This window comes from Cervus elaphus, chromosome 1, assembly GCF_910594005.1.
Source record: "Cervus elaphus chromosome 1, mCerEla1.1, whole genome shotgun sequence".
Taxonomy (NCBI): Eukaryota; Metazoa; Chordata; class Mammalia; order Artiodactyla; family Cervidae; genus Cervus; species Cervus elaphus.
The window spans coordinates 47,280,759-47,296,033 of NC_057815.1; the positions used below are offsets into that span (position 1 = coordinate 47,280,759).

The 15,275-nt window shown below is 45.2% G+C and overlaps 1 protein-coding gene and 1 long non-coding RNA gene across 3 annotated transcripts in view; one reads left to right on the top strand and one right to left on the bottom strand.

Annotated features, from left to right (window-relative positions):
- The window catches only part of LOC122693727 (CXADR like membrane protein), a 98,682-nt gene that overhangs the window by 48,530 nt on the left and 34,877 nt on the right, over positions 1-15,275 (bottom strand). The gene's annotated exons all lie outside the window — the stretch shown is intronic.
- LOC122693741 lies at positions 243-11,144 on the top strand. 2 transcript variants are annotated; one of them, XR_006341007.1, is made up of 5 exons: positions 243-480; positions 8,291-8,364; positions 8,990-9,149; positions 10,647-10,776; positions 11,009-11,144. It is a non-coding gene; the product is annotated as an uncharacterized LOC122693741 (long non-coding RNA). The 2 variants fall into 2 exon arrangements; XR_006341009.1 differs by having other exon boundaries at positions 10,647-10,858; positions 11,009-11,127.

Consider the following 15,275-nt stretch of genomic DNA (forward strand, 5'->3'; position numbering starts at 1 on the left):
CGTGTCAAACATCCTTGTAATGTTTGTGCTGACATTCTCAAAAGTAAAGTATTTCTGTGCAAATGGCCAGTCTGATTTATAGAGTTGGTAAACTATATGTATGTAAGGTCAAGGCTAAGGACTGAAAGTTAATATCCCAAGAGGGAAGTACAGTGGAAAACAAAGCAAAACTGAATGAGGACAAAAAACTGAATGAGGTGTCTGTCAAAGATATTTTTCAGGGATACAGGCTGGATATTGAATTGTTTGAAGTAAGATGACTGCCCATATGTTTTCATTACCAGTGTAACAGTTCCTGGCTGGAACCTAGCTTAATACTTTTAAGCAATGCATCTGAAATGTAGGTCCAAAGTTTAACTGTAACTAGTGACTAGCCCTAAGTGGAATCTTACTTATGGGCTGTCTGGTTAGACTTCTGCTTTTAGGTGCAACCGGCTGTCAACACAGACTGACAGGGTTTGTCTCCTCATTCCAAACTGGGTAAGTAAACCTCCTTCCCTGAGCCCATGCCTACTTCCCTGAACCCAAGATTAGTTTCCAGCAACTCCTCTTTATGCTAGAGCATCAAACTGGAATTGATGAATTTGGAATGCTGGATTTTCCTTGCAGTCCGTTGTTTTAAAGTTCACCAAGTGGCATCAAGTTCAGAGGACGGGATCTCAGCGGGAGGGAGGGAGGGAGGCGGAAGTGAGAGAGGAGGAAGGCTGGCGGACCGGCAGGGTCCCAGAGGGGAGATGGCCATCTCCTAAGAATAAACAGTTTCACCAGAGGTCGCGCTGGGGACATCTGCTGGTTGTTTGCTTTGGCCAGCGGCGGCCAAGAGGTCTCAGGGTTAGTGGTCCCCAGAGATCCCGAGCGGCCCCAACCCAGCAGCCTGGCTCCCTGCGCAGCTGCTGGAGCCTGCAGCGGGTCGCCTGGGGCGGCCCGGCGATTTCCGGAATTTCACAGAAGAGGGTTAGGCCAAGCCCCAGGGCAGCCACCCGCTAGGGGCCCAGCTCCTCGCAAACAAAGAAATCAAAATCGGCTGGAGCTGCCGGGGCTTCTGTTCGGGGATTGAACCGACCCTGAAGGAGCGCCCCGTCCCGCCCCTCCCCCAGCCTTACTCCTCTGTTTCCACAGTCAGATGCTCTAAGGGCCCTAGACACCCTTCCCCAATCTCCCAGCAGAAAAGCAGGAGCAGTAAGTTGCTTTTCCCTTTAAAGAAAAAAAAAAAAAAGTTATGAATGTAATTCCACCCCCACCTCCATCCCAAACGCCCAGAATCACCCAGGCCCCGGGCCTCTGCTGGGAGCCCTCTCCCAGATTTCTCTACTTACAAGAGACCTCAATTTCCTCACAAAACAGAAAGGAGGGGTGAATTTTTTTTTTTGATGGTATGGGAGGGGGTGGTGAGCCATATTTATCAATAAAGTATAAGATATACGGTAATCTTTTTAAATTTTAAAACTTCATGAAGTTCAAAGATTAATCCATAACTACAGTCTCATTTTAAAAAAAGGAAACCCTTCAAGGTCTCCCTCAAACCCTTTCTCCTTAATCCTCCCCCTCTCCCCCAAGCCATTCATAAAAGTTATTAATTTGGGGCCTTTCCTGATGGCTCAGTGGATAAGAATTCACCTGCCAATGCAGGAGACAGGAGCTAGGTCCCCGATTCAGAAAGATCCCACATGCCACGGAGCAACAAAGCCCGCACAGCAACAAAGACCCAGCACAGCCAAAATAAATAAATTTTTTTAAAAAGTTATTAATTTGGGAATCCCCTGGCAGTCCAGTGGTTAAAACTCCACCCTTCCACTGCAGGTGGCGTGGGTTTGATCCCTGGTTGTGGAACTAAGATCCCACATGACATACAGCACAGACCTCCCAAAAGTTATTAATTTTATTACTATTCTAGATTTCTTCTTTCAAGGCTGCTGTCCACATCTCATCGTTGTGGTCTCCACAGATCCAGGGTGGGGCATGTCAAGAACCCAGCAGAGGCTTCTGACAGCCTATTCCCTGTGTGGGAGCACAACTGAGTTCTAGTTCCTACTCCCCAATTTTTCTTGCAAGCTGCTTAAGTATTGTTGTTGCTCAGTCATTAAGTTGTATCTGACTCTTTGTGACCACACGGACTGCAGCACGCTAGGCTTCCCTGTCCTTCACTATCTCCTGGAGTTTGTTCAAACTCATGCCCATTGAGGCAGTGATGCCATCCAACCAGCTCATCTTCTTTTGCCCCCTTATCCTCTTGCCCTCAATCTTTCCCAGCAACATCAGGGTCTTTTTCAATGAGTCATTTCTTCGCATCAGGTGGCCAAAGCATCCATTCTTCGGCACTTAGCCTACTTTATGGTCCAGCTCTCATATCTGTACGTGACTGCTAGAAAAACCATATTCTGTATATTTAGGGCTAAATAAAACATATATTAAAATTATTTCATCTGTTTCTCCATGCTTTGACAAGGCTACTAGAAAATGTTAAATTACAAGTGGGCTCACATTCTTCCATATTTTCTATTGGACAGCATTGCTTTCCAGTAACATTAACTTTGAGACTTCCCTGGTGGTTCAGTGGCTAAGACTCCGAGCTTCCAATACAGGGGGCCCGCCCAGGATAGATCACTGGATAGATCACAGGGCTTCCCTGGTAGCTCAGCAAGTAAAGAATCTGTTTGCAATACAGAAGACCCTGGTTCGATTCCTGAGTCAGGAAGATCCACTAGAGAGGGGACAGGCTACCCATCTCCAGTATTCTTGGGCTTCCCTGGTGGCTCAGCTGGTAAAGAATCCTGCAAAGTAGAAGACCTGGGTTGGGAAGAGCCCCTGCAGAAGGGGACGGCTATCCACTCCAGTATTCTGGCCTGGAGAATTCCACGGACTGTACAGTCCATGGGGTCACAAACAGTCAGACATGACTGAGCAACTTTCACTTTCACAGAACTAGGTCCCACATGGTGCAACTACAAGTTCTCAGGCTGCGACTAAGGGTTCCAAGAGCCAGACATCCCTGGTGATGAAGTGAGCTGTGCTCCTGACCGTGTGATAAAGGATGACATGGAGCTTCCGCTTCTGAGCCCTAGTGAGCCTGATGAACGCACCTGGAGGAGCACCTACTGCATCACCCTGTCACATTGCATATCCCCTCCTGCCTGACAACTCACACCTGCTGCCTTCCCAGGGGAAGAAGATTCTCCACCCCCCCAAGCCTGGTTCTGGGCCAAGCTCAGGGAGCTCCCAGCTGCCTCAGTATCTTCTGCTCCTTAAGTACACGCTCACCACCCTAGGGGAGGCTCTCAACAGACCCCCAGCGTTATTTTCTCTCAGTTCTAATAGTGAGGCTATAATTCTAGACATTCATAAAGGCACACATATCCCATAGAGGATTAGAAGAGGACAGTGGGAAAGGAGTACATCAAGGCTGTGTATTGTCACCTTGCTTATTTAACTTACATGCAAAATACATCATGCAAAATGCTGGGCTGGATGAAGCGCAAGCTGGAATCAAGATGGTCAGGAGAAATATCAAAAACCTCAGATAGGCAGATGACACCACCCTTATGGTAGAAAACAAAGAATTAAAGAGCCTCTTGATGAAAGTAAAAGAGGAGAGTGAAAAAGTTGGCTTAAAACTCAACATTCAGAAAACTTAAGATCATAGCAATCTGGTCCCATCACTTCATGGCAAATAGATGGGGAAACAATGGAAACAGTGACAGGCTTTATTTTTGGGAGCTCCAAAATCACTGCAGATGGTGACTGCAGCCATGAAATTAAAAGACACTTGCTCCTTGGAAGAAAAGCTATGACCAACCTAGACAGCATGTTAAAATGCAGAGACATCACTTTGCTGACAAAGGCCCACATAGTCAAAGCTATGGTTTTTCTAGTATTCATGTACGCATGTGAGAGTTGGGCCATAAAGAAGGCTGAGTGTCAAAGAATTGATGCTTTTGAACTGTGGTGTTGGAGAAGACTCTTGAGAGTTCCTTGGACTGCAGGGAGATCCAACCAGTCCATCCTGAAGGAGATCAGTCCTGAACATTCATTGGAAGCACTGATGCTGAAACTGAAGGCCACCTGATGTGAAGAGCTGACTCACTGGAAAAGATCCCGATGCTGGGAAAGATTGAGGGCAGGAGGAGAAGGGGATGACAGAGGATGAGATGGTTTGGTGGCATCATCAACTCAATGGACATGAGTTTGAGCAAACTCTGGGAGATGGTGAAGGACAGGGAAGCCTGGCGCGCTGCAGTCCATGGGGTCGCAGAGTCGGATAGGACTGAGCAACTGAACAATAACAACAGCAGCAAGGCATGGCTGTCTGGTCCCTGTCTTTGTCATTTTCACAAGATCTATGCATTAAAACAAACTGATTTAGATCACAGTTATACCCTGGGGATATAAAATGGAAGGTCAGGTGTTCCAGTCCAATTGGACGTCTCAACAGACACTGAGAGGAGAACAAGTCATGCTGAAGTGTTCGGGTACTCCCCTTTCACCGCATCCCCTTTCTATTTTTTAATTAAAATATAGCTGATGTACACTAACATGCTAGTCAGGTGTGTTACATAGTGATTTGACATTTGCATCCCCTATGAGATGACCACCACGGTAAGTCTACTAACCAGTGGTCCCCACATAAAGTTATTGCAATACTATTGATCATATTCCGTATGCTGCATATTACATCCCTGTGGCTTATTCATTATATAACTAGAGGTTTGTACCTCTCACCACCTTTCTTTAAAAGTGGATTTGTCCTTTTAGCAGGTGTTCTGGGGGCTCTGCTGAGATGCAGCTGGGGTGAGGGCAGGAGAGAGGAGAGGAGGTCATCCAGGAGCTTGTGGGGAAGGACCCTGGAGCACTGGTGGGCTGAGACCATGGAACAGAAACTACTGGTTTCTGCCTATAAATCTGTTCCTTGAAACAAGCTATTTTCCATCACTGGTGCCACCTCCCCAGCAATTCTGTACAAAAAAGTCCATACGTGAAAAAAGCTGGTGCCTGGAGTGACCTAGTGTGCAAACCACTTCCTTGAAGTCTCCTGGTTTTACAGAGATGTCTGTTAAGTATACAACTGTTTACCTGCTTCAGAGCAGGCAGTTCTGGGGACACCTGTGAAATCACTGACACTTGTCCTCAAGGCCCCTCACCTCTGCTTTTTATGCTCTCTCCCTCTGCATTGGTGTCCCCACCGGGTCACTCTCATTCATTCATTCAAAAAGTGATCACTGACCTTCTAACTACAGAAGCCTTTTACTAGGTACTGAGTATGCTTACAAAGATGAATAAAATACTATCACTTTCTTGGAGGAACTCACGTTCTGGCGAGGGAGGAGATATATGAATACAATTATAGTGCAACACGCTAAGTGCTTGTGTGAGACACACAGGAACAGAGCTGCACTTATGTTCTCCTTGCTCGTACTTACCTGGGTCAGGGAGGAATCTGATCAATTAATTCCTGCTGAGGTACAGAAGCCTGGTGAGAACCTAATGAGTTACCTTTCCCAGGGGTATTTTTGCTAATTTCATAGCATCTTCATTCTTAGCATATTTAGTAATCAGAACCAACATAGTATGTCTGTTTAAATTTCTCCACTTCTGGTACCACTCCCCTCATTCAGGCGTTCATCAACTTTACTCCTGTTCTGATTTCTAACAGTTCCCTGCCCCCTGCCTCTCCGCTCTCTAAAGCTTTCTTCACAGCCTGTCAGATTAATTTGCCCACAGCACAGTTCTGATTGTAGCCCTTACATCTGCTGGTCAAGCAATTTAATCTCTCACCACTTCAACTTACTCATTTGTAGGATGGTTGTAATGATGCCCTGCTGATTTCGTTAAATATCTGTGGTGAGGAAATGGGATAATGTTTATGAAAAATCTTAATAATCGTAAGAGGCTGTTCACATACATTATTATTATTCTCATTTTACTATGCGGTTTAAAAGCCTTCAGTGGGAGACACACTCTCTGCAGCCCAGCCCTCCATACTTGAGTTTCAGCTTACATCCTCAAATTCTTCACCTCTCCTTTCCTACAAAATGGATGCTACATTCTTACAAGGTCAGTGTAGTCAGCATCCTCTGAGCACGTCTTCTTACAGCCCCATCTGGACCATTTCCCATGCTATTCCTCCCACCTGGAGTGCCCTGGCCTCCATCAGACTCCCTCTGCTTTCATCCAAGCCTCACTTTCCTGTCTTTCCTTAGTCAGCTTTCCTTACTTAGCTGTCTCAGTCCCATCAACAGATGAATGGATAAAAAAGATGTGGTATATATAATATATATAGGCTTCCCAGGTGGCGCTAGTGGTAAATAACCCGACTGCCAATGCAGGAGACATAAGAGACATGGGTTCAATCCCCGAGTCAGGAAGATCCCCTGGAGGAGAGCATGGTAACCCACTCCAGTATTCTTGCCTGGAGAACTCCCATGGGCAGAGAAGCCTGGTGGGCTACCGTCCATAGGTTGCAAAGAGTCAGACACAACTGAAGCAACTGAGTGCACACACACACACACACACACACGTGCACACAGGGGCGGTGGCATATTACTCAGCCATCAAAAATAATGAAATAATGCCATTTGCAGCAATATAGATGGACCTAGAGCCTGACATACTGAGTGAAGTAAGTTAGACAAAGACAAACATCGTAAGAGATACTTACATGTGGAATCTAAAAAAATGATATGAATGAAACTATTTACAAAACAGAAGCAGACTCATAGACTTAGAGAACAAACTTATGGTCACCAGCAGAGAAGGAGAGGGAAGGGATAGTTAGGGAGTTTGGGATGGACATGTACACACTGCTATATTTAAAATGAATCATCAACAAGGACCTACTGTATAGCACACGGAACTCAACTCAATGTTATGGATAATAACCTAAATGGGAAAAGAATTTGAAAAAGAATAGATACATGTATATGTATAACTGAATCTCTTTGCTATATACCTGAAGCTAACAACATTGTTCATCACCTATAGACGCCAATGTAAAATAAAAAGTTAAAAAAATAAAAATAAAAGCCTCTTCAAACCACTCAGGGTCATGGCAATTTCTCCATCTCCTGAGCTCCTTCCTGTAACAGTACATACCTGGCATGTAGCACAGCCACCTAATTGATAGACTTACATAACTTTTCACATGGATGTGAATTGTCCCCTCTTCTAAACTAGACAGCCCCTCTTATGGGCTGAATTCTGTCCTACCCAATTCGTATGCTAAGGTCCTAACCCTCAGTACCTAAGAATGTGAAGGTACTTGGAGATAGGGTCTTTACAGAGGTAACTGACATAAAACAAGGTCATTAGGATGGGTCTTAATCCAATATTATAGGTGTCTTTTTAAGAAGACATGGGGTCTTCCCTGGTGGTCTGGTGATTAAGAATCTGCTGCTGTCACAGGGGATACAGACTCTACCTCTGGTCCTGGAATATCCCACAGGCCCAATGGAGCAACTAAGCTGGTGCACCACAACTACTGAGGCCGTGCCTACACAAGAGAAGCCACCGCAGTGAGAAGCCCATGCTCTGCAATTAGAGAGCAGCCTCTGCTCGCTGCAGCTAGAGCAAGGCTGAATGTAGCAACGAAGACCTAAGAGTCAAAAACAAAAGAGTCTAAATAAATAAATTTTTCATAAAGAACCTAAAAACATCAAACCAAAAGATAGACTATAGACTGTGTCAGGGGTTCCCAAGAGCATTAAAAAAAAAAAGAAGAAGAAAAAGAAGAGAAGGTTAGAACCTAGACAAGTACAGAAGGAAGACCATATGAGGACAGAGGGAGAAGATAGCTATATACGAGACAAGGAGAGATGCTTCAGAAGAACTCAATCCTGCAGATATCTTAGTCTTGGGCTTCCAGCTTTCCAGAACTGTGAGAAAATCAATTTCTGCTGGTTTCATCACCCAGTATGTGGTACTTTGTTAGGACAGGCCTAGCACAATAATCCTCCCATGATGGAGCCCCTGAAGGGCAGCCACTTTGGATTTTCTCCAAAACTCTAACTAGGGAATTATTTGCCAAGTACCTTGTCATTTTCCCCTTTTCCTCCATCTTTCCCTCTGTATCTTTTCATGTTGTATATCACTTATGTCCCCACCAGACGGTGCATTCTGAAAGTTCAGGACCACATCTTCTGTTACACATACTTGGGGGTCCAATGAGGGACTTGGAGCACAGAGGTTGTATAAGAAATGCCTGAAGGGGAAGCATGTTGAAAAAAGTGTTTCAGCCATTGGGCTGTACAGATTGACCTCAAAGGAAGTTGACTGAGGACATTTGTTCTTTTTTCTAAAGGTTTTCTCTAGGAAATGGGATCTCTTGCCTTGAAACGCATCTGGCTGAGAGAGTACAGAGCAATGACATTAACCGTAATTGACATTAAAGCATCTCCCTGGACCGATGTTGATGGGGCTCCCAAGGTTTCCGGGCTCGTGTTGCAGGAAGCACTGACATTCAAGCTTGCCCATCGTCTGGAACACTGAACGCCTCTCCTCTCCCCAGGCACAGAGCTGCCTCCAGGGTTTCAGCAAATAAGAGTTTCAGCTATTTTCTCTTTACGGAGGAAGGCACAAGTGAAAACTTTTATCTAATCTTTTTCTTTGAAGTTCCTTTTTTCTCTTGCCAGCTTTTCTCCTTTGAGTCCTATTGCCATGACCACATCTGTCCCTAGAGATCTACCTCGCCCACTTAAAATTTTGGCCCAAGTATGGAAAATAGAACGTCCTCTCTCCTTATACCAGTTAATAAATCAGAGGAACATTCAAAAAGAACTTTACTGTGAACTATAAGAGGAGTGAACATATATGTTTATATATAATGAGTATATGAAATAGCCTGTATGTGCATGTGAGCATAACAATATTTATGAAGTATTTGTTTTTAAACAATTGGCCCACTTAAATTACTCACAAGCACTATTATTTCCACCTCTAGGCTGAGCAAATTCCTCTTTAATTCCTTGCCTTTTCTTCCTTTGCTTCTTTTCCTTTTCAGAGATGGTACTGGAATTAAACAGTTGTCATATACCGACCTTCTGGGCAAAAATGGGTCTTGGGCATTCCCTGGCAATCCAGTGGTTAGGACTCTACACTTTTACTGCTGAGGGCCGAGATTCAATCCCTGGTGGGGGACCTAAGATCCCGAAAGCCTCAAGGTATGGCAGTGGGTTGCTGGCCCACCCCAGATGAATACGGAGCCCTTACACTCCTCAGCTCTCATTCTTCGCAGCAAGACAGAGATCATGCAGACCCATGATCAGGCAGTCCTCCCACCCCTCCTCCACACAGTGGTGTTGGGGATGATGTCACTGCTCTATCCTGACTTGACTTCTGTTTGTCAGTGAGAAGCTAGTTTCTCTTTGTGATTGGAGTATGAACAGCAAACCTGAAGACAGAAAACTAGCTCCCTATCCGAAAGCTCTGACTAAATAGCCCTAGATCTTACAGGCATATGGGTTAGTGGGCCAGCCCTCCATGGAGGCCACACAAACAATGGCCTGTTCTGGGGCGTTAATGGGCCCACACTGGTGGGTCTGGAGGTCTTGCCTATTTGTGCTATTCATGGAACCGGGGCCTCAAGAAGGTAGATATTTTATCCTGGATTTTTATCATGTTAGTCTGAAAGGCACCACAGTTCTTTTATCATGTCAGATATCATGAGGGAGAGCATAGCACATCAGATAAATACGGCAACAACTTAGATTTAGGGGATGATCATTGGTTTGGAATTTGGAGGTCCACCTCCAAATTTGAGTCCTAGTTCTATCATTAACTAATCTAAATGACCTTTCATCTTTCTGGGCTTCTAAGATGAGAATGGCTTTGCTTTTCACTGACATTATCACAACTCAGTGTAGAAACACTGATGGTCTCTCACTGATCAGAAGTCTTTCACTGCCCATCATATAACTGATGGGCAGTTATATATGCCTTTGATGAATTTAATGGAAATGAATTATGTAGTTAGTGTAATTTGGAGGGATCAAAAGTATCCTAATATGGGTCTCACTGGGAGAAAGACAATAGAAAGAACTTTGGTGGTTAAAAAGTTGGGGATTATTAGATAGATGATACAGAAATCCTCCTAACTCTGAAATTCTAGAATCCTGATTGTGTCTGTATTGTCATTGTACAAGAAAAGTACGTGAAACCTGGGCAAGTGAAAGTGGGAATAGCAAGGTGGTGAGAGACTAGAGAAGATTGGGGAGGGAAAACGTATTTAGTTGATGATCATGATTTGTGACTCAGCAAATCTATTCTTTCATTTAATACAATCCTCCTATGAGGAAGGTATTATTAGCCTATTGATGGAGAAACAGACTCAGAGAGGTTTAGTGTTTGCAGAACTCACAAGTGTGGAGCTAGGGTTTGACTTTAGCTCCAAGTCTGTGGATTTTAAAAACATGTCCTTTTTTTGATACCATCTCATCATGTCTTTTCATGCAGAGACATGGCAGCCAGCCTCCCTGCTCTGGCCCTCAGTGACTGGCCTCCTGGCATTCACATGTCTCTGTATAGTTTCCTTCTACACTGAATAGAACCAGTCTTTGTAAGCAATGGGGTTTTGTAGAAATGAAGGTGTGTGATTTCTGAGAGTGGATCATCAACACATTATGACTTCTATCTTGCTTTCTTGGATTGCTCTCTCTCAGCAACACAGGCATCATGGCATGAGGATAATAAATCAGTGCATGGAAAAGCCCACATGGGGAGGAACTGAGCCTTCTGCCTACAACCAGCATCATGTAAATATGCCATCCTGGAAGCTATTGTGGACTGAAAGTTTGTGTCCCCCAAATTCACATACTGAAGCCCTAACTCCCCTCACAGCATGGCCACATTTGGAGATGAAACCTCTAAGGAAGTAATTAAACTTAAGTGAGGTCACGGGGTGGGGGTGGGGGGCTAATGATTAGTGTCCTTCTAAGAAGAGAATCAGAGAGCACACACACCACATCTCTCTCCCTCTCTCTCCATCTCCCCCTCTCTCCCTCCCTGTACCCATGTACCAAAGAAAGGCCATGTGAAGTCATAGTAAGGAGGTGCCATCTGCAAGCAAGGAAGAGAGCCTTCAGAAGAAATCCATTTGCTGGCACCTTGATCATGAATTTCCAACCTCCAAAACCATGAAAAAATAAATGTGTTTCTTAGCCAAAATATCAAGCCACTCAGTCTGTGATATTTTGTTATCGCATTAGCCTGAGCTAACTCATACCAAAGAAGCAGACTGATCCTTCAGCCCCAGCCAAGCCTTCAGATGACTGTAGCCCCAGCTTGACTGCAAACTCAGGGTCCCAAGCCAGAACCAGCTGGGTAAGCCTCTTCTGAATCCTTAACCCACAGAAACTGTGAAATAAGAAATGCATGTTGTTTTCAGTCACTTAATTGGAGGGCGGATGCTTCTATATGCAGCAATAGATGACTGATGCAAGAAGTGAGGGAGAGGGCCGTTAGGGTCAGGCAGTACCCGAAGGGCATTTTGCATAGCTGAAGGAAAAACACATCATTTGTGAGACCTCACCTGTGGGACAGAGCCAAGCTATGTTTCATCCCCCAGGTGAACTCTTAGACTAGGCTTCCTGGGATTTCCTGGGTGGTCCAGTGGTTGGGGCTCTGAGCTTCCAATGCAAGAGGCACAGATTTGATTCCTGGTCAGAGAACTAAGGGGCTTCCCAGCTGACTCAGTGGTAAAGAATCTGCCTGCCAGTCATCTCCCAAAAGATGCTTCCTTCCTCCCGGAAATACCTGCTAAGCATTCCCAGCAGCAGTACATATGGCTTATTGCATATGGCTCCAGGGGAAATCTCAAATATCACTACTTGGATACTCTCTTTCCTGATCTCTGTCTTTTATTTGGCTAACAAATTATTCTGGTTAATATTTCTATTGAATGCTGAAGTTTATGACCAAGTTAATGTTTAAGAGTTTCAGGAGTGGGACTTCCCTGATAGTCCAGTGGTGAAGAATCCACCTACCAATGCAGGGGACAGGTGTTCAATCCTTGGTCTGGGAAGATCCCACATGTCACAGAACAACTAAGCCTGTGTACCACAATTACTGAGCCGGTGCTCTAGGGCCTGCAAGCCGCAACTGCTGTAGAGCCCGTGCATTGCAACCAGAGAAAGCCTGTGTACAGCAACGAAGACCCAGTGCAGCCAGGAGAACGATGGAATCACAGATGTTAAATACCAATTTATCAGCTGGCTCCTTATTCTAAAATAAAATTAAGAGGAACTGGGAGAGGAGGTCACAATGTCTGAGAAGGTTTAGGAAAGCAGGCCTAACCTTAAATAATCCGAGTTCAGGAAAATCCGGGAACATTAGAGCTAGGATGTCTCAGAAATGCCCCAGGACAAGCTCTCTATCTCAAGATCAAGAAGAAACGAATGCCCAGCGGCTGAGTCACTTGCCCGAGTGTACATGACGTGCGTGTGAATGATGGAGCGGAGCCTGGAGCTCTGGCCTTTGGATTCAGTGCAGACTGTCCTATCTCGGGGTTGGGCAGAGAGCGCCAAGCCACTGCTTCTTCTGCAGGGGATCCCGACGTCTCCCAGCTCTGCACTACCTCCCTCCCCGCAGCCATTTCTTCCTTAAATGAATTTTCTCCCCTGCTCCTTCCTATGCAGTCCCTTCTGCACAGACAGCCCTCTCCCCAGGCCTGCTCTGGCAGGTTTCCATCACTCAGCCCGCTTGAAAGCACCCTCTGCCGCTTTGCTAAAACTCTGATACCCAGCCAGGCTTCGTCAGGTAGGAAGGTGGGGGAAGGGAGAGTGCCCTCGTGATGGGGTGAGGCAACTGGGGCTCTAATATCGATCGGCCACCAAAGATCTGCCCTGCAATATTAGGCAAGTCACGTACTGCTTCTCAGCCTTGGAGTGCCCTTCCAATTACAGTCCGCCGCCCCATCAATCAGAGAGAGCCGTCCCTTTTAATGAGTGAGCTAGCTAACTCTCAGCATGCCTACATAATGGAATGCTGCAGTCTTAATAAAATGCCTCTCTCCTGGAGGAGACTAAGAGCGAGAACAATGGTGGAGAATTCAGACACTCTGGACGCTGCTGCAAATCAGCCTTGGGGACTTCAGGGACAGTGCCAGCTCAGCCTGACTGTTTTGGTAGGACCCAGTCTCCGAGATGGGCCTCACCATCTCCCTTTTGAAAAGGCACTATTCATTATTCTCATATATGTTATGCCATCAGGTATATGATGTTAGTTTTGCAATAAATCACAAAGCCAATAGAGTACCTGAATATTTCAGCCTCTAAAACCAGGATTAGGGCTTCCCTGGTGGCCCAGTGGTAAAGAATCTGCCTGCCAATGTAGGAGATGTGGGTTCAATCCCTGGGTCAGGAAGATCCCCTGGAGAAGGAAATGGCAACCCACTCCAGTACTCTTGCCTCGGAAACCCCATGGACAGAGGAGCCTGGAGGGCTACAGTGCATGGGGTCACAATAGAGTCAGACATGACTTAGCGACTAAACAACAAAATCAAGGTTAGTTTCACTCTTGTCCTTATACTATGCAATGTCGAACACAGGGGCTTTGGAACTAGACAGACCTGGGTTCAAAACTGGCTTTACCACTTCCTGGCTGTTGGACCTGAACAAGTTACTTCCTTCTCTGAGCCCCATGCTGTTTCCATCTACCAGGTGTGGGGCTAGTAATCCACAGCCCCTGGGGTAGTTGTGAGGGTCACAGTAATATCATCACATAAAGGGCTTTCTCTGTGTATGGCACAGAGAAAATGCGCAGGGAGTATTAGCTATGACTATTGCTATCTGTATTTAATTCTCTGAGCTCCTTTATGTGCCAGGAATTATACTAGTCACTGGGGATTCAAATATAAAAGACAGTTGTTCCCTCAAGAAGTTCATGAAGTAGTTGCCATGCAGGCCTGGCTCTAAGACATTTGTAAAATGTGGAAGGAACAAAGATCTGTCAAAGCATTAAAGAAATGAATGTGCTGAAATATGGATGGGTGTGTGTTATTTTAAAAAATGAGGTTCACAAAGAAGACACTGGTGATAAGAATTTATTTCGACAGTCCAGCTATACCCTCATGAACTTAATTTTTCCTTGCCTGCGAAGGTAAATAAATACTGACATTTTGGGAAGGACAGTCCTTAGAAGCAGATTTTGCTGAATGGCTTCTCTATAGGTTTTTATAATTTCCTAAGTGGTGGTTCAGGGCTTCCCAAGTGGCTCAGTGGTAAAGAATCCGCCTGCCAATGCAGGAGATGTGGGTTCAATCCTTGGGTCAGGAAGATCCCCTGGAGGATGAAATGGCAACTCACTCCAGTATTCTTGCCAGGGAAATCCCATGGACCGAGAAGCCTGGTGGGCTACAGTCCATGGGGTCAAAAAGAGTCAGACATGATTTAGCGACTAAGCAACAACAACAACCAAGTTCTGGCTCACGTGACACTGACTGTTTATTTTAAGGGAAAATCAGAGCAGAGCAGATATGCAACACCAGAACCAGAGAATGGCTGGGACCCGCTGTGCTTCTCCTATTTAGAAGCCTCCTCGCCTTATAAACACCTTGGGCATGAATGCTTCAAGAAGTTGACAAAGAGCTTGCCAGCGTTGTATGGCAAATACAAAGTTGTATTTGAGCTCAAATACTTTGAGCTTGGCTGTACCAATTGGTTGAGACAGGTAACTTGAGGTTTCTTGGCTTTCCTATGACAGCGATATTGAAAAGGGGCAGGATAAGGCTGCTACTCACTCAAAGGTCTGTTTGGAGGGCAAACATGGTGCCCAGCCCTGGGCTCTGCCTGATGGAATTTGTAAGGGAAGTAGTTGAAGACCTTGGTCTCTAACTGCAAGTGACATATAATCTATTTGGGAAGTAAGGACTAAGCTGGATGAAGCAAAGAATATATATATATATACACATATATATATATATATGTTTTTTATTCTAACTTAATTGGGATCTTCAGTAATTTATTTATTTTTGGCTGTGCTGGGTCTTCGTTGCTGTGCGCAGGCTTTCTTTAGTTGCAGTGAGTGGGAGCTACGCTCTAGTTGTGGTACACGGGCTTCTCATCGTAGTGGTTTTTCTTGTTGTGAAGCATGGTTTCTAGGGCACAGGCTCAGTAGTTGTGGCACACGGGCTTCGTTGTTCCATGGCATGTGGGATCTTCCAAAACCAAGGATCAAACTGGTATGCCTTGCATTGGCAGGCAGGTTGTTAACCACTGGACCATCATAGAAGTCCTGGAGCAAAGAATTGAATCCATTGGTGGTGGCCTAGTCAATAAGTCGTGTCCGACTCT